Raw genomic sequence first — 15525 nt, forward strand, 5'->3', positions numbered from 1 at the left:
CAATTAAGCATCTTGATCTATCTCTATAGATCTTGATGCCCAATATATAAGAAGCTTCACCGAGGTTTTTCATTGAAAAACTCTTGTTCAAGTATCCTTTTATGCTACCTAGAAATTCTATATCATTTCCAATCAACAATATGTCATCCATATATAATATTAGAAATGCTACAGAGCTCCCACTCACTTTATTGTAAATACATGCTTCTCCAAAAGTCTGTATAAAACCATATGCTTTGATCACACTGTCAAAACGTTTATTCCATCTCCGAGATGCTTGCACCAGTCCATAAATGGATCGCTGGAGCTTGCACACTTTGTTAGCATCTTTTGGATTGATAAAACCTTCTGGTTGCATCATATACAACTCTTCTTCCAGAAATCCATTCAGGAATGCAGTTTTTACACCCATTTGCCAAATTTCATAATCATAAAATGCAGCAATTGCTAACATGATTCGGACGGACTTAAGCATCGCTACGGGTGAGAAGGTCTCATCGTAGTCAACTCCTTAAACTTGTCGAAAACCTTTCGTAACAAGTCGAGCTTTGTAGACAGTAACATTACCGTCAGCGTCGGTCTTCTTCTTGAAGATCCATTTATTCTCTATGGCTTGCCGATCATCGGGCAATTCAACCAAAGTCCATACTTTGTTCTCATACATGGATCCCATCTCAGAATTCATGGCCTCAAGCCATTTCGCGGAATCTGGGCTCATCATCGCTTCCTCATAGTTTGTAGGTTCGTCATGGTCAAGTAACATGACCTCCAGAACAGGATTACCGTACCACTCCGGTGCGGATCTTACTCTGGTTGACCTACGAGGTTCGGTAGTAACTTGATCTGAAGTTACATGATCATCATCATTAGATTCCTCACTAGTTGGTGTAGGAATCACAGGAACTGATTTCTGTGATGAACTACTTTCCAATAAGGGAGCAGGTACAGTTCCTTCATCAAGTTCTACTTTCCTCCCACTCACTTCTTTCGAGAGAAACTCCTACTCTAGAAAGGATCCATTCTTAGCAACGAATATCTTGCCTTCGGATCTGTGATAGAAGGTGTACCCAACCGTCTCTTTTGGGTATCCTATGAAGACACATTTCTCTGATTTGGGTTCAAGCTTATCAGGTTGAAGCTTTTTCACATAAGCATCGCAGCCCCAAACTTTAAGAAACGACAACTTGGGTTTCTTGCCAAACCACAGTTCATAAGGTGTCGTCTCAACGGATTTGGATGGTGTCCTATTTAACGTGAATGCATCCGTCTCTAAAGCATAACCCAAAATGATAGCGGTAAATCAGTAAGAGACATCATAGGTCGCACCATATCTAATAAAGTGAGGTTACGACGTTCGAACACAACATTACGTAGTGGTGTTCCGGGGGGCGTGAGTTGCGAAACTATTCCGCATTGTTTCAAATGAAGACCAAACTCGTTACTCAAATATTCTCCTCCATGATCATATCATAGAAACTTTGTTTTCTTGTTACGATGATTTTCCACTTCACTCTGAAATTCTTTGAACTTTTCAAATGTTTCAGCCTTATGTTTCATCAAGTAGATATACCCATATCTGCTTAAATCATCTGTGAAGGTTAGAAAATAACGATACCCGCCGCGAGCCTCAATATTCATCGAACCGCATACATCAGTATGTATTATTTCCCATAAATCTATTGCTCGCTCCATTGTTCCGGAGAACGGAGTTTTAGTCATCTTGCCCATGGGGAATGGTTCGCAAGTACCAAGTTATTCATAATCAAGTGTTTCCAAAAGTCCATCAGTATGGAGTTTCTTCATGCGCTTTACACCAATATGACCCAAACGGAAGTGCCACAAATAAGTTGCACTATCATTATCAACTCTGCATCTTTTGGCTTCAATATTATGAATATGTGTATCACTACTATCGAGATTCAACAAAAATAGACCACTCTTCCACTACTAGGGAAAACCTTATACACAGAACTTTAGCAGTAGCGCGTGTTAAAAAAGCACGCTGGTGCTAACTAGCAGTAGTGCGCTGATGTAAACGGCGCTACAGATATAGTTGTAGCAGTAGCGCGCCTAAAGATAAAAGCGCTACTACTAAAATTCCCACGGCTTAGCCGACAGGCTACACATAGTAGTAGCGATCTACGTTGAACCGCGCTACCGCTACTTGCTTTGTAGCAGCGCGTTTACGCTGAAAGGCGCTACTGCTAAAGGAAATAAAATTAAATGGAAAGCAAATAGAAAAGTAAATGAAAATGAAAGAAATAGAAAAAGGTGAAAGGAAAAAAATGTAAAGAAAAATAAATGAAAAAGGGGAAAAGGAGAAAGGAATAGCAGTAGCGCGTATCGAGGAACGCGCTGTAGCTAGCTTAGCAGCAGCGCACTTCCTGGAACGCACTACTGCTACTTCTGACTGAACCGCGCGGTTCGTTCTTCCCCACGGCCACTTCCCCCAAATCCAACTCCTCCCCTGTCACCGCCGCCGTCGCCCGTCGGCCGCCGCGCGCTCTCCCGTCGCTCTCCGCACACCCTCGACGCCGCCCCGACCCCGGATTCGACGCCGCCCCCGACCCCGACCTTGACGCCGCCCCCGACCCCGACCTCGACGCTGCCCTCCGCCGCGTGCCCGAGCCCTGACCCCGACCTCGACGCCGCCTGCCCCTCCCTCGCCGCAGGCACCCGAGGTGAGCACGCCTGCTCCTCCCCTCCCCTACCTCTGCCTAGGGTTCTTCAAATTTTAGTTGCATCAAATTAGTTAGGGTTCATCTATGGGTGGAAACGAATCGGATGCGGATGTTATCGGATACGGATGCGGCTCGGATGTTTTCTTAGATGATGAATAAACACTATTGTAATGCATAATAAAATGAGTAAAATTTGACCACTTATTTCACTTTTAAGTTGGATAATTGGAATATCCGCTACCACTTTCAACCCCTAGGTTCATCAAATTAGATGGTAATTAGGGCAGTAGTTCCTAGGTACTAATTAGTTAGTAAGAACTAGGTACTAATTAGGTACTAGTTTATTTTTATTTATAATAAGTTTATTTTTAGTAAGAACTAGTTGAATTAATAGAACTAGTTGCACATTTGTTGTTATTTTTTTAGTTAAAGCAATTATTCCCGCATCGACGTCGACGATGCCTATCTCGCATCCTCGTCATCATCGACTCGGAGGAGGACACCTGCTTGACCAGATGGGCCATGTCCGGGACTAGGCTCCGCCGGGCTGGTACTGGGAGGCGCTACCTATGGGGGGTGCAGCTTGGTGAGGAGTCAGCCCGTCGTTGACCCGCACCTTCTTTGGTGGCGGTCGCGTGGGCCAGTGACGGTCCAGAGGCTCGAGGACCCCGCGGAGGTGGTATGTCACCATGTTAGTGAGGAGGACGCGCACGTCCATCGCTACTTGTTTGCGTTGGAGCACAGGTTCTCCAATACCTGGCAGGTTCTCTAGGCATCTCACTGGAGCTATGATCCTGTGATGGTTCCTTCTCTTTGGGTGTCCACCGCCCGCGCCGATACCTGTCGTGCGCTAGGGTTTTAGTTGTATTAGTGATGTTATATGTATGATACTATTCGGGATGTATTAGTGATAATATTCGACGATGTACGGACGCATGAGATGATTTACTTTTGCTTATTGAATGCATGCTAATTTGAATACTTATTTATTTTACGATTTGGTTTTGCTTACTGAATGCTCATGCCAATATGAGTCCTATAAGATATTTTGAAATGTATATCTTGTGTTGCTCAAATAGGATATGTGCTTGCCCAAGTGGCCGGTCATGTTTGCAGGTTACACCTCCGAGTGGCCTATGTTTTGCCGGAGTGTTGATTCATTTCCGTTCCGGCAAATTTCAGGCGCTCGATATGTCCTATTTTAGCAAAGGTCATGCCGGTTTTTTCCGTGAATGTTGGCATGACTTGTGCCAGAATATGTAGGAAATATCGAGGGCCCCGGATTTGTGTGTTGAGTATCCTGGTAGTTGCCTTTGATCGATTTTGATTAATGTTTCAACTATGAACATAGGAAATGTCTGACGACGAAAAGGATTTCGGTATTTGCGAATACTGCAAAGACGAGCGCGGCCTGTGCGACAGAAGCTTCCTAGATGATGATAGGCGCTTCAGCATCAAGCTGGACAAGAACTTCGAAGTGGATACAGTAAGTCACAACGACAAGTCTTTTTTCGTAATTAAGCATGACGTCTGCTTCATTTGCTTCAACTTATAATTTAAATCTTTTACTATTATACTAGTGTATCCCCTGCCATGCAAGAGTTTTTGTCTTGGATAAGATAGGTTTCAGTCCTATGAAAACTACTATGGAGGTAAAGAGAGTTTACTTGAAGACCGAGCATGGTTATACTTTCCACGCAAAATTATACAACGCATACACCTACACCTATTTTGAATGCAAAACCTGGCAAGCACTATGCAAGGCTTATGCATTTGAGCCTGATATGTTTATCACCTTTGATATTCGTCCCGAAGATGATATTGAAGGTAATAGAGACATCTGGGTCGATGTGCAGACGCCTCTAGTTATACCATTATGTGAGTTTCTCAACCATATTTATGTCTTTGATATTGTTTATTCAAAAATAGTTGACAACTAATTTCTATTGATAGCTTATTTCCATTCAAGCAAACATGTCCGGCGCTTGGTAGACATGACCGTCCACTGTCCCGGGGCTGAACTAAACTGCGATGAGATAGGTCATTATGTTTCATGGCTTGAGGATCTTCATACTATCAAGACAAATTATTTTCCTGGACTTAAAAATCTTAGTACTCAAAACGCGCGACCAATAGTGTTCGTACTAAACTACGGTAACATCTATTTAGGAAAGATGGTAAGATTTTTACTATTTGTCCTCAGTGCATCTTTTGCAAACATTATTTTTTAAGCTAAACTTCATTGCTAAGTATGTTACTATACGATGTTCTTCAACAGGGACTCCCGACGAATGTTGTGCCTCATTGGATCGAGACTAAAGGTCCCATGAGAATTGTTAGCTTACGGCCAAGATATCCTACAATGCACTTTAGTGCATTCAGGATTTCTAATAGCGAGGAATGCTTAATAGTGAAAGACAGGAGCAAAATTGTGAATGATCGTAGAGAAGTACCAGGGGGCAGCAATCAGAAGCGCAGCCCACGATTAGGAGACAGGTTCATCTGCATGCTCCAACATTATGAAGCAGGAGTGCTACACATGTTTTATGTTATTTTACCTGAGAGAGAGCAGCATGAGTGATTAGCTAGCTAGAAATGAGTTATGATGATTAAATAGCTAGTGTTGGTGGTAATGACTATGATGATTATTATTAGCTAGTGTTGGTGGTGATTAGATAGCTACTGCAGCTAGTGTTCGTGGTGATTAGCTAGCTAGAATGAGTTTTAAGATGATGATGTGTGCTACACTATGACTATGATGATTAAATAGCTACTGTTGGTGGTAATGACTATGATGATGATTAAATAGCTTGTGTTGGCGGATCAGATTCAAGTGGAGGCAACATGTGGTGCACATCAATAGTACTACTAGTCCAAACTAGATCAAGTACTACTAGTCCACATGTTGCCTCCACTTGAACCTAATCCACCTTCATTTGACACACTGTTATGGACATATTGATATAACAACCTCATAATTGGTATTGTACCAAAATTTGTATAACGGCGTATAAATAAACTAAAAATTTAAAAAATGAGAAAAAGAATACTAGTAGCGATGGAGAGTAAACACGCTACTTCTAGCTATATTAGCAGTAGCGCGGGAGTGAACAAACACTGCGGCTATATGTCTTAGCAGTAGCGCGTGTCGAACGCGCTACTGCTAAGGAATAGCTGTAGCGCCTTACTAGTAGCGCGGTGTCCCGCGCTACTAGTGGGCATTAAACCCGCGCTACTACTAGGGTTTTCCCTAGTAATGTTCAAGAGTGCATGACCATAAAACATATTACTCATATAAATAGAACAACCATTATTCTCAGATTTAAATGGATAACTGTCTCGCATCAAACAAGATCCAGATATAATGTTCATGCTTAACGCTCACACCAAATAACAATTATTCAGGTCTAAAACTAATCCCGAAGGTAGATGTAGAGGTAGCGTGCCGACGGCGATCACATCGACTTTGGAACCATTTCCCACGCGCATCGTCACCTCGTCCTTAGCCAATCTTTGCTTAATCCGTAGTCCCTGTTTCGAGTTGCAAATATTAGCAACAGAACCAGTATCAAATACCCAGGCACTACTGCGAGCATTAGTAAGGTACACATCAATAACATGTATATCACATATACCTTTGTTCACTTTGCCATCCTTCTTATCCGCCAAATACTTGGGGCAGTTCCGCTTCCAGTGACCAGTCCCTTTGCAATAGAAGCACTCAGTCTCAGGCTTAGGTCCAGACTTGGGCTTCTTCACTTGAGCAGCAACTTGCTTGCCGTTCTTCTTGAAGTTCTCCTTCTTCCCTTTACCCTTCTTCTTGAAACTGGTGGTCTTGTTGACCATCAACACTTGATGCTCCTTCTTGATTTCTACCTCCGCAGCCTTTAGCATCGCGAAGAGCTCGGGAATTGTCTTATCCATCCCTTGCATATTATAGTTCATCATGAAGCTTTTGTAGCTTGGTGGCAGTGATTGAAGAACTCTGTCAATGACACTATCAACCGGAAGATTAACTCCCAGCTGAGTCAAGTGATTATGATACCCAGACATTTTGAGTATATGTTCACTGACAGAACTATTCTCCTCCATTTTACAGCTGTAGAACTTATTGGAGACTTCATATCTCTCAATCCGGGCATTTGCTTGAAATATTAACTTCAACTCCTAGAACATCTCATATGCTCCATGACGTTCAAAACATAGTTGAAGTCCCGGTTCTAAGACGTAAAGCATGGCACACTGAACTATCGAGTAGTCATCAGCTTTGCTCTGCCAGGCGTTCACAACGTCCGGCGTTGCTCCTGCAGCGGGTCTTGCACCTAGCGGTGCTTCCAGGATGTAATTCTTCTGTGCAGCAATGAGGATAATCCTCAAGTTATGGACCCAGTCCGTGTAGTTGCTACCATCATCTTTCAACTTAGCTTTCTCTAGGAACGCATTAAAATTCAAAGGAACAGTAGCACGGGCCATTGATATACAACAACATAGATATGCAAAATACTATCAGGTACTAAGTTCTTGATAAATTGAAGTTCAATTAATCATATTACTTACGAAGTCCCACTTAGATAGACATCCCTCTAATCATCTAAGTGATCACGTGATCCAGATCAACTAAACCATGTCCGATCATCACGTGAGATGAAGTAGTTTTCAATGGTGAACATCACTATGTTGATCATATCTACTATATGATTCCCGCTCGACCTTTCGGTCTCAGTATTTCGAGGCCATATCAGCATATGCTAGGCTTGTCAAGTTTAACCCGAGTATTTTGCGTGTCCAAAACTGGCTTGCACCCGTTGTATGTGAACGTAGAGCTTATCACACCCGATCATCACGTGGTGTCTCGGCACGACGAACTGTCGCAACGGTGCATACTCAGGGAGAACACTTATACCTTGAAATTTAGTGAGAGATCATCTTATAATGCTACCGCCGAACTAAGCAAAATAAGATGCATAAAGGATAAACATCACATGCAATCAATATAAGTGATATGATATGACCATCATCATCTTGTGCCTTTGATCTCCATCTCCAAAGCACCGTCATGATCACCATCGTCATCGGCTTGACACCTTGATCTCCATCGAAGCATCGTTGTCGTCTCGCCAACTATTGCTATCACGACTACTGCTACCGCTTAGAGATAAAGTAGAGCAATTACATGGCAATTGCATTGCATACAATAAAGCGACAACCATATGGCTCCTGCCAGTTGCCGATAACTCTGTTACAAAACATGATCATCTCATACAACAATTTATATCATCACGTCTTGACCATATCACATCACAACATGCCCTGTAAAAACAAGTTAGACGTCCTCTACTTTGTGGTTGCAAGTTTTACGTGGCTGCTACGGACTTAGCAAGAACTGTCGTGGAATTGTCACGGCAGATGTCCTAGTGCAAGGACTTAGTCATGGAGCCATCACAACGAGATTAGCTTAAAGGGGTTAAGCGGGAAAAAGGACACAAGGAGTTTATACTGGTTCGGCCCCTTGCGGTGAAGGTAAAGGCCTAGTCCAGTTTGAGGTGGTATTGCTAAGGTTTCGATGACCAGGGAGCAAATACGCTTAACCTGGCTCTCGATTTGTTGTTTCTCGTCCCTAAACCGCCGTCGGGTCGTCCGTTTATATACTCAGGTTGACGCCCAGCGGTTCACAGAATCCCGGCCGGCTCATAAACGTGTCTGGCTCGGTATCTACTCTTCCTGTCTTACAATACAAGTCATACACCTATGGCGGTTTACATCTATGGGCCTTAACCCGCCTCTGGGCCTTGGGCCTTCTTATTAAATCTCCTTCATAAGTCGCCATCTTCTATGTCTTCATGGGCTTCAACATTGGTAAATCGTCATGAGTATAATCCGGCCCCTCCTGGGCGGTTTATACTCAATAGTTATATCCCCAACATTAGGCCCCAGGTTGATTTGAACTAATTCATGTCAATCTTCAACACTTAGGAAAAATCTCTCCATTACCTTCGCGAAGACTTGTAACTCGCCGTGACGTCATCTTCTGAGATTATGGTAACTCGCCATGATGTCACCTGTCATTAATTCTATACAAATCCAAAATCATATTTAATGAACCTCCGAAAATCGAGGCGTCGGCTCTGTTACCTATCCAATTTGGAACTCCTCGATTCCCGCGCATGCCACTTATCCATTCACCTTATAAATAGGGCCGGGGGTCCCTTTCACTTTTTTCCCATGCCTCCTCGTCTCATCTTCTTCCTTGCAACACCCTAGTGCTCGAGCTCAGCCGCCGCCGTCGACCCTTGCCTCTGCTTCATCAACGGCCGCTGCATCAACCTGTTCGGACTAGATTCTTCTTGCGCACCTCCGCCACTCTATAGCCTCGGTAAGTTCTTCCTCCTCCCCTCTGTAGATCTCATTAGGGTTCGAACGCACTCATAGAAGTTCAGTGCTGTTCTTCACCAATTCTTCACCGTAGCATGAATGGCGGATTCAAACTTGATATTCTTCTTTGCGGCAATAGCCGTAGTCCTTTTTTTCATCAGATCAGATCTTTTTAGATAGAAAATCCAATCTGGAACTTCATAAACTGTTCAAGCACCAATATTTAGGTCTGAATATATTTCCATTTTCTGACACGCGGCTGATCCGAAACTGTGATATCAATATGTGAAAACTGTTTTTCATCACTTAGTAATTTTCCAACTTCAGATCTATGCTTTCAATATTTGTGTAGGCGGTTTAGCTCAGAATATAATAACCCACCAGGTACCAATAGTCCCCTCTTAAACCACCAATTCTGCAATCTTGATAACGTCAATCTCCGGTTTAACACCTTTGCATGCTTTAACACTCTCTGCCTCTTAACTTTTAACGGATTAACCATGAATCTTAAACCGGCACAAACCTTTTTCCAGGTTATAGAATAGATGGCCAAGTCCTTTTATTCCTGCAACTGGGTTCAATCCCGGGTTACAGAAGAAAGTTTGAACGGGTATGTTGCTACTGACGCTTTAGCCAAAAAGGAAGTCATCCACTGGAGAGTCCCTGGTCCTGAAAATCCTCCTAAACCCAAAGAAGGGGAAGTGATCGTGTTTGCTGACCATCTGAGTCGAGGATTGAGCCCTCCCGGATCAAAGTTTTTCCGTGATGTGCTTCATTTCCTCCAACTTCACCCTCAAGATATTGGACCGAACTCTGTATCCAATATTTGTAATTTTCGAGTGTTCTGTGAAGCTTACCTGCAAGAGGAGCCCACGGTCGAGCTGTTCAGAGATTTCTACTATTTAAACCACCGTACAGAATTTGTGGACGGGCCCAATACCGAACTTGGCGGGGTGTCAATCCAAAAGAGGAAAGATGTTAGCTTCCCTCCCACTAACCATCATAGCCATCCCAAAGACTGGAATCAAACTTGGTTCTATTGCCGAGATATATCTCCAGCTGGTGAGAATCCTCTGCCGGGTTATCGCGCTCACCGGCTTAGCAGTACAAATCCACTCCCCCAAATACTTACCGCAAAGGAACGGGCCAAATATGCACCACAACTTTCAAAGCTTAGAGCCTTTGTGGCAAACGGTTTAACAGGCGTCGATTTCGTCCGTTGCTGGGTGTCTTGGAGTATTTTACCCTTAAGCCGTCGCCCCGATTTAATGTGTGAATACACAGGGGATATACCCTCAACGCCACATTGATATTCAACTGAACGATGCTAAAGTTACTAAAGCCGTCAAGAAAATGTTGGATATACCGGTGGCCGAGTGCAGCAAAACAGGGCTTAGTCCTTTCTGCGCTTCAAATAAACCGCCAGCTGTAAGAATTGCCTAACTCCTGCTTAATCCATATTTTTAATATATGATCTTTCCAACTTTTAACAGGGTGATGATCCATTATGGAAGAGGAAACCGCAAGATAAACCGGCCAAGACAACTCACCCCAAGACCAAGTCACCAAGAAGCCTGCCAAGAAGAAAACTGCCGAGTCCGCCCAGTTAAACATTGACGATGACGATGATAATCCTGAGTCAGAGGTAGAACTTGATTCACTTGGCTCCTTTTTCATACATCTCATTGAAAATGATTATTATCAGGATGATGCTGAGGCTAGCCATGCTGGTGATGTAGAGGTAATTATTCTTTCCTCCGGCCCAGATCCTCTGCCAACACAGAAAACCCGTCAACCAAACCGAAAAGTAAGATTTTCTCACCCTCTAGCTCACTTGGATCCAAACTTTCTTTTGAAGAAATAGCAACACGAAGCTCGCCACACAACCCGGCATAGTGGCCAGGTGGTAACTTCCTCCGGTTTACCGATCACGCCGGTTCGTAAACGCCGCCCAGAGGTCTCTTATACTTCTGACACACGTTATCCCAAGGTGGGTTATTTCCGACATCCTCTTAATCCGTCTGATTCAAATTATCAGGGAACTTCCCATTTTTCCTCTGGCGAGTCAACAGGAACGCAAATTGCAACCCTCAAAACAGTTCCTGGGTGAGCATATTTAACTGACCCTTCATATCTTATACTTGATCTTTATACTGACCTGATCTATACTTATTATTTTCAGGGCCCAAGCCAGAGCCGGTAAAAGGGCCAAAGTGAATAAACCGGCTGAAGACAACATTCCAACTGTTCCGGAACAGACCCCGGAACAGTCTAATCCAAATACTGAAGCTATTCTTGATGATCCGCCACCACAAGATCATGAAATCTTAGTTGAACATATGGAAATTGATCCGATGATTTAGGCTGATAAACTGCCAAGCCCAACTAAAGCTACAGATGACAAAGCTGACGACGTTGTGGTTACTGGCTTTGGTTACACAACCCCTGGCAACCCCATTGCTCTGTCAAAACACAGTGCCAAAGAAGAAATCTCTGCTGTTGACAAGGGCAAGTGGAAGGCGGACTTGGAAAGCTATGCCCACCTCAGCGCCCAAGATATTCATTCTGGGTTTTTAAACCATTTGTACACTAGCCGTGACTATGAAGCTGGTTTACTGAATATGATGAAGGATCGATATGAGGTAAATGCTGTTAACTCTGCATAAATATTCGTCCCTTAGCCCCCAAGTTTATTATACATAATAAAATGTTATGTAAACTTCCAAAAACCATATATAGATCAACTCCAGTAGCCCCAAGGGCCGGTTTATACTATCAATATGAACCGGGACTTGTAGAATAACAACTCTTTCAATTTTGCCTGTGTAGCCCCCAAGGGTCGGTTTATACTTTCAAGATAAACCGGAACTTTAATATAATAATTCTTCAATTTCGCCATGTGTAGCCCCTAAGGGCCGACTTAACAAATATGTTAAGTTGGGACTAATTATGCTGTAAGGCTCAAAAATGCTTGTGTAGAACCTTTGTAAATCGGTTAACTACCAAGCTGATAGTGGAAGAAAAATCCATAGCTTTTAGCTGGAGCAAACATGCATTAGCCCCCAAGTGCCAAGAATAATACTTGTATTGAGCTTGGGACTGGTAAATTTTTTGATAAGAAGCAATGGACATTAGCCCCAAGTGCCAAGTATAATACTTGTTATGTGCTTGGGACTTGGAATATGAATTGTTAGCTCATAAATTGTTTATCTCTTGCAGGCTGAACTTACCAAGAAGGAATCCCAAATCGCCGACCTTCAAGAAAATATCAAATCTCAACAAGCAGAGACTTCCAAGGCCAAGGAGGAACTGACCAGTACCTTATAAGCAATGGAAAAACTGAAGGAGAGCTTCAAGAATGAGCGGGCGGGTTGGGATACAGAAAAGTCAACTCTACTGAAGAGGGCTGAGGACGCTGAAGCGGCCCTTAATCCGGTAGCAGAGGAGCTGACTGGCTTGAAACGGCAAATAAATGCCATGACTACTGCTGTTTTTGGTAAATAGCTTCTTCATAGGCTTTAAACATGTATTATCTAGGAAACTACCGGTTTATAGATGTTTTTTATGATGCAGGAACACGCATTGCTCATCTTGGCTCAGATATGCGGCAAAAACTGAAAGCCGCATATACACTTATAGAGCAGTTATATACCGGCGTACAACGGGTTATTTGCACAGCTTCCCATAACAAACCGCCCTCGACCTTGATCAAGGAGACGTTGGAAAGGCTGACGATGATGCCTTCCTGGTTTGAAGAACTGAAGAAATCAGCCGCCAGGGCGGGCGCTCTTACGACACTAACTCGGGCCAAAGCATGGATATCTGACCTTGATCCGGCTGATGTGGGAAACGGCTATCCGAGCATAAAAGAGGACGGGTCAGACTTTGATAATGATGACCTCAGAGCCTTGACAAGGGAAATGTGCCCATTGGCTAGCAAATTGGCTGAAGAAACTGATCTTTCACATTATGAGTCGATTTATGATGCCAACAACAAGAGAGTTAATGCGCCAACTTATGATGCTCCAAATCTTATTCCTCCAATCCGTAAGCATACCTATGCCCCTGATGTTGATCCCTCCACACTTATAAGTGATGAAGTTGTATTCAAATCCTTAACTGGGATCGATTGGACAACCATTGACTTCCTGCCACTGGGTAGAGAAGAGGAAGATGAGCCGGCACTGGATGATCCGCAACCTTCAAGTCAGCCCGGCCAAGATTCATAAACCGGGGGCCGGTTTAGCATATGCTTTCTGCAATACTTGTTGAAAACAATTATTCTTTTGGGCACCGAAAGCCTTGTAATAAGCTAGTTTAAACTCTTGATCTGCTATGCCATCGCGCATATTTTGCTTTGCATGACACTGCTAATCCGCCATGTTAAAATATGCCATGTATGCGCATGATATTTAGCAATTTTGAATCTGTTCCTGCATACAACAGATTAAGAGTGTCCTGGCGGTTTACCGCTAAACGGGTTATAATGCCCAATAAAACCATGGAAAACTAACATAGTTTATAACCAAGATTGGACTTAAGGATAACCATATATAATTGAAAATATATCATACCTGTGATATTTGATCACACTGTTAGCTTACCAATCCAGTGTAATAAGGGTGATACCCAAATTTGAGTACTGGTAATTATCATATATTGCCGGCTTATGAACAAAGCCAGGCCGGGTTAATAAACACAGGATATTATCTTATCTCATACTTGGCGACTTATAGTCAAAAACCAGGCCGGGTTAGTAAACACCAGATCTTAACTTATCATGTACTGACGACTTATAGTCGAAAGCCAAGCCGGGTTAATAAACACCGGCGAATTGTGATGATAAAACCTTATAAGCCTTATCAAATAAACCTCAAAAGATCTGTCGAATAAAAACAAGAAAAAACGAGGCTTTTCATGGGCTGCCAGGCCGAAAATCAAGTGCTTTCACAGGCTGCACAGGCCACTGAGTTAAACCGTTTTACAAACCTTATAAGATGGACCTCACATAACCAATCGTCGTTTTAACTTTGATAAGTTCAGGGTCTGCATAAGATTGACTTGTCAAACATTCAGCGGGTCATTCCAGGAATACCTGGGCGGAGTGGCTTACTTAAAAAGGCAGGATAACCCGGGTTTTTAGGTGAATACACTTGGCTTCCAAGCCTGGCTTTTAAGCCTATTACAAGGGTTATAAAAACTCTTTGTTCTTTAGAACAAAAGAGCCCCCAGTAATATTTGTGAGCTGTGCTCAATGGGCACCTATGTTTGAGTTGTGCTTTTACAACAGACTCTCTTTGGTCCCTTTTAACCTGGGTAGCAAGCCCCCAAGTTTTTTTATGTGTGGCTGATAAGCCGGATCAAAGGGTAATCATAACTTTTGCTTTATAAAGCAGAAGCCCCCAAGTGACCAAAAAACTCGTTATTTAAAGAGAAAAAATGACAGAGGCCCTGCTTTAACAGGGATGCCGGTTTATTATATTGATGATAATATATACATTATCAAAATATGTGCATCAGAAGAGCCAGTGGCTCAAGTGTAGTAAGGCCGAAGATGAGCAATATTCCACGGCCGGTGGGTCTCCTCCTCTGACTTTCGTGAGTCTTTCTGCTCTCGAACATCGATAAGGTAGTATGACCCGTTGTTCAGATTCTTGCTTACCACAAAGGGTCCTTCCCAAGGTGGGGATAACTTGTGCATATCAGTCTGATCCTGGATGAGCCGGAGCACGAGATTGCCTTCTTGGAAAGTTCTGGTTTTAACCCTGCGGCTGTGGTAACGGTGCAGATCTTGCTGGTAAATCGCCAAACGAGCCGCTGCGATGTCATGTTCCTCATCTAACAGGTCAAGTGCTTCCTGACGTGCTTTTTCATTGTCAGCTTCAACATAAGCCGCCACGCGGGGCGAGTCATGACGGATGTCACTAGGGAGAACCGTCTCAGCTCCGTAAACCATGAAGAAAGCCGTGTAACCCGTAGACCTGTTGGGGTGGTATTAATGCTCCATAACACAGAAGGTAACTCCTCCACCAAACAACCCGGCGTCCTCTGCAGGGGAACCATAAGCCGGGGCTTGATGCGTCGCAAAATCTCTCGATTGGCTCTCTCAGCTTGACCATTAGATTGGGGGTGAGTCACTGATGACACGTCAAGCCGGATGTGCTCACGTTGACAAAATTCTTTCATAGCACCCTTGGACAGATTAGTGCCATTATCAGTTATGATGCTGTGGGGAAAACCAAAATGGAAAATCACCTTTTTCATGAACTGAACCGCCGTCACTGCGTCACATTTACTGACCGGCTCTGCCTCAACCCACTTTGTGAATTTGTCAACCGCCACCAGGAGGTGTGTCTTTTTGTCTTTGGACCTTTTGAAAGGTCCAACCATATCTAGCCCCGGACTGCAAACGACCAAGTAATTGGAATCATCCTCAATTCTTGAGCCGGCACATGGGCGCGTCGTGGAAACT

The sequence above is a fragment of the Aegilops tauschii genome, chromosome 2, assembly GCF_002575655.3.
Source record: "Aegilops tauschii subsp. strangulata cultivar AL8/78 chromosome 2, Aet v6.0, whole genome shotgun sequence".
Taxonomy (NCBI): domain Eukaryota; kingdom Viridiplantae; phylum Streptophyta; class Magnoliopsida; order Poales; family Poaceae; genus Aegilops; species Aegilops tauschii.